Raw genomic sequence first — 5463 nt, forward strand, 5'->3', positions numbered from 1 at the left:
GATTGGGGGTTTGAAGCTTTGGGCTGAACAAGCCACAAGGTGGCACCTCTCCACATATTAAAATATTAGCCAAGCAGTGTGGCTGGGCTTAGAGCAGGGGTGGGTAATCTTATCCACAAAGGGCCAGTGTGTATGCAGGTTTTTGGGGTAACCTTTAGGGGTGAGGACTCTTCAGCCAATCAGTCCTCTAAATAGTAATCTAATTCGGGAGTTGCACCGAAAACCCGCATACACACCGGCCCTTTGTCAATATGATTGCCCACCCCTGGCTTAGGGGGTCAGCACGTCCACTGGGCGCTGAAAGTCACTGTGCTGCAGTGCCTCTGCTCTCTCCTCTTCCTAGGCACCATTTTGCCGTTTCACTGGGTCACTGTCACAGTGTCGCTTTCCTGCTCTCCACCCTGTTAGGATAAGCTTGATGGTCCTGGTGTCCCTGCAATCTACATTCACATGGATATGTAATTAGTGGGTCATTTTAATTTTAACAGAATTATAATGCATATTGTTCAAACTAAATATTTATAATACAAAGTAATACAACCCGACCTGCTGGTAAAGATAGTTAAAAACCAGCTTATGCTGTTATCTGGTGTTAACTGGTCTAAAATGGTTTAGGATGGTCTTAGATGGTCATGTCCCAACTCCTGCTGCTCTTTAATGGTTTAGTTGGGTGGGTCACCAGTTGGTCATGCTGGTGTGGTCTGTCTGTCAAGCTGGTCCTGCTGATATAACCAGCTAAGCCATTAAACCAGAATGCGAAAATATACCTTGAGCGTGTCAACTGTCATAAGTTGGTCAACCTGCTTAAGCAGGTGGTCAAGCTGGTTGTTTACAGCAGGGGAGGTAATAGGCTAGTATTTGTTATTGAAATGATATTATCCCCCTTAGGTTAACCCCCCCATTTGGCGTGATGGGGACACTCCCTTCCTACTCTGTCCCTCTGCATTGTTCCGCAAAACACATTACCGTAAGAGTGCCCCCCCGTTTCGCAGTCAAGGGGCTCGGACAGACGGCCACAGAAGTAAACATGGCTCCAACTCAAGCAGGTGTCCAGGGCTATAAAATATTTAATTGAAAGTCATACCTCAGTTTTCCCAAGTGGGATGTGTGGTTAGAGTTGCATTAACAGTAATTATGATAATTAATTATAATTCCATCCATCCATGTTCCAAACCGCTTATACTTCTGGGACGCGGGGGGGTCCAGAGCCTATCCCGGAAACTATGGGCACAAGGCAGTTAATTATAATTAATAATTATAATTAATAATATGTTTTTACTCAATTTTCATATTCCAGCCAAAGCAGTTTTGGTGAAAGCAGTTGATGGAGAAAACAAAGCAGATCATCCAAAAATCTGAGCTAAACCTCACCTCTTACATTCTGGTTCTCAGCCTAAACTTTGGAGGAGCCCAGCGACCCTCCTGGGCCTTTATTGCTCCTAAAATAAGGACACTACCAGCCAAAGGTTTATGCAAACACTGAGATTTTCTTCATTTGTATATTACTCACTTACCACTAAAAATACACTCAGCATTCTTTCCTAACAAATACATTTACAGCATGGTCACCATTTGAGTACATTTATTAGCACTTTCATGGCTGTTCTGAGACATGTTCTGTATTAAAATGACACAGAATGTGCTGGTGTATTCTTTAACATGGGTGGGTTCTGCTTTCCTTGCACTTCATATTCTCTGACGGCTGCTGAAAATGACCGATTAGTGGGTGTGGGAGGGGGGCAGAAAGATATATGTAGTTTCCCATAACATACTGTATAGTTGCAGCATATTATTTCCCAATCCCACAAAAAGAGAAAACAGTAAGGCACAGCACACCCAGAAAGCGGGTGAGCAAACATACCAGACTATGTGGAGTGCAGCAGCAAAACATACTCAAATTACACAATATACATGATGACTCAAGCAATGCTTAGTTATAAATATATGTATAAGTGAATGGAGTTTATTGGCTTTGTGGTCAGGACAGTCACCACAAGACGGGAAGTGCGTCACACCCATCCTTGGCCTTGGGCACTCTAAGAGAGCCTGTCATTCATGCCACACTGCCTGCACGTCCTGCCACCCACTGGGCAGGTCGTGTCAAACAGCCAGCACCCCACCCTGCCCAGAACACACCAGTGGTGCCCGCGGACCCCAGCTCACAGCTCTAGGCCATAGGGAGGACTTGGTTCCCATCTTCTCCATTGGGGAGAATGAGCCCTTCGACCAGCTGAGGTCCCTGGTTTGGAGCTGTTCAGTTGAGCAGTGCTTCCCAATCCGGTTCTCAGGGACCCACAGATGCGCCACATTTTGCCCAGAGCTGCAGTAGAACATGCACAGAACCCTGGACTTCAGCTTGCTAATTTTGTAGGCAAAGACATTTGTAATATTAATATTTTGGAGGGCACTTGTAGGTGAAAAATAATGATTTCTCTTTGAACTGATGACTGACTAATAGCAAGCTGGTGAGTTCTCTGAGCACAGAACAAACAGTGTGACCTACCCTCAGCTAAACCCCATTAACATTCTCACCATGTCACCTCTGCTAGCCAGCACAGACACCTGGTGGCTGTCAGAACTTTTCTTGCCTGCTGCCTATACGATTGTGACCTCTACAGTTTCCTGGGCTGCTGCCCACAGCATCGCAGTCCTCAGGATTCAGTGTGGTGCTGCCCCCTAGAGGACAAGCAGGTGTGGTGCATCTAAATACTGTACATTACTTCTCTGTTTCTCCACTTTTCCAAGCCACATTTCTCTCCACCTTGCCTGTGAGATCAATGGGACGGTCGATAGCGGTGGACCAGAACATAAACTGGACAGCGCAGAAGGTGGACGGGACGCATGGGCTTTACCTAGAAGACTAATTAAGCAGTTCAAGGAGCAGAAGATCCAGTATGGCATAGCAGAACATTAATACCTCATCTTAATCTGAATTTTTTATGTAATCGGGTATTTGAGCAATATACAGAGTTGTCTTGATCCAACATTTAGTGGCTAAGTTTGCATGTATCGGAATTTTTGGGATATGTGATGATATATTAAAGACCAAGGGGAAAACAGAGTAGTACGTGACAAGGTTGTTGGCATACATTGTATATAAATGCGTCAGTACCCCATGAGGCCCCTTCCAGCCAGCGCCAGTCGTGTGTCTGGGGTTGGCGTTTGTGTAGGTTGTGCTCACACTAGCTAGCACACTAGTCATCATGCTAGGTGGGACACAAGCAGGAGAGACAGGTAGTGCTTCAACTCGATTTTTTCGGTAGAAGCAGGGAGCCAGAATTAAAATAGAACAGACATTAGTGTCACGTGAGCAAATGTAGGTCATGGCTGCAGCACGACTGTAAATTAGCTGCATGACGAAATATCTGTCATGACAACATCGCTATTTTTCTTTCTTTTTTGCTAGTTATGAGTCTTACAGTGGTATGACTCCAAAGTAAAGAAGGTGCCTAAGATTTTCATGTGCGTATACTGTCAGTACTGAGTTTTCAGCTTAATGTGAATGTTCTGCCGCAAATATTCAAATTCAAATTCAAAGTTTCATTGCGTGCCCTCATAGCAAGAGGAGTCTGAACCGGATCGGGGCCAAATGTTGTTCAGAAATTGCCGCAGATCTGTAACCCAGATCTGGCCCAGTGTCTTTTTGCACAACGGACCAATACTGGTCTGAATCCGCTTTCTGGATTTGAAACAGATAAGGGCCACATATGGGCCAGAGTTACATTGAATGTTACCAAATCTGGCCTGTATGAGCACCAGAGTCAAAGCTAAATTCAGAGCAGCTTCCAGTGGGGGCAGTGAGTGGCTCTGTAGGCTAAACCTCTGTGCCTAAGATCCAAAAGTTGCTGGTTCAAGCCTCAGCAGAAAACACTGCCCATTAGGTGGTCCTGCATTGTAACCTCCAAGCTGTAAACACAGCTACAATGTTTTCACTTACACCTTCCCCATAGTTTAGAAGTCAGACAACATGCAGCTCCCCCAGAGGTGGCACTACCCCCAGAAAGGCCTTGCTTAAGGGCCCACAGAGATGCAGACATTCTACTGGGGCTGGGACTCAAACCAGGGACCTCCTGCTCACAAGCACAGAGACTTAACTCACAGAGCCACTCACCTGCCACATAAGTGAAGGGAGGATTCAGGAGCAGAACTGGTCGGCAGTCAGTCTAGAAAAAATGAGTCAGCCACATTTAACAAAGAAACATGCTTCATTTACACAAGTACATGTACATTGGAATGCTTCTCTTCACTACCATCATCTCATCCTTCACAGCTTGGGGATCACAGTGCAGGGCCACCTAACCTGCAGTATTCTCTGCTGAGGCCAGGGCCTGAACCAGCCCAGAATCACTTGCTATGTGGGTGAGTACTGTCTTCGGGCATCACATGTTCAAAAATTTGCATTTTCCTTCCTTGTACTTTCCAAGTGCAATATACCACCATATCTGTTTGTCGTAATTCATGTGCTGTTATTAAAAATACTTATTTTTGCTAGTGTGGGAGATTTGTATCAATTATCAATAAATGACAGTTGTGCTTTATTCCCTTACATACATAATTTAACTGCTTAAATGGAACTTTTACACTAAATCACCTTTCAATTTGAATAAATTTACCTACATGGTATCTACTCAAGCTGGAAACTGCAACCCATTGAATCACAGAACTAGCTCCAGCAGCACAAAACATGGGACAAATACGCCAGATCCCTAACATCCAGTAAACATGGAGCATAATGTTTAATTGCTCTCCTTGTGTTTTGCACGTTTCCTGTAGATACGTGCAAAACACAGAACTGAAACTATACTTCAGTCAGTATACTGTCAGTACTGTAATTGCATATAAGTTCTTTGTGTGCGTCTCACTTCATTTTTATTGGGTACATTAAAATAATCAAAACCAGCCATTACAATCCCCTGGAGCCAGTTAAATGGGTGGAGACCTAAGCTCCCCATGCTCAACCTAGAGTTATGCTATTCATTGGGTATTCATTTATTTATTTGGGCTGATACAGCCCTTGGCTGTGATCCCTTCTGAATAGAAATGTGGTAAACCTAATATTAAGTCTTCCAGCTATGATATCCAGCTATGTTCTACCTCTATTTACATAGGTATACCTACGTTGATAGATGCGTGCAGTTTGTATTTAGTAGGAGGGATGTATATGCGTGCACTAAGATATACAAAACACATGAACTATTCAGAGTAACCGACAGGAACAGTCTGAACAGAATTCATTCATTCATTCATTCATTCTCTGACGTGTTACTGCTTTCTCTGTTCCCTTCTAACCTTCAAGTCGTGTTTGCAAACAGCGGCGAAGCGCGCCCCCGGCACCAGTGACCTCAGGCCGCAGCTTGGGGCTTGTTCGAGATCCTGTCGCGAACCCCGCCCACTGCACGCGCCATCTCTCACGTCCAATGGTGGTCCGGCGAGCGGCGAGCGGCGTCACTTCCAGTAAGGAGC

Source organism: Paramormyrops kingsleyae, chromosome 17 (genome assembly GCF_048594095.1).
Source record: "Paramormyrops kingsleyae isolate MSU_618 chromosome 17, PKINGS_0.4, whole genome shotgun sequence".
NCBI lineage: Eukaryota > Metazoa > Chordata > Actinopteri > Osteoglossiformes > Mormyridae > Paramormyrops > Paramormyrops kingsleyae.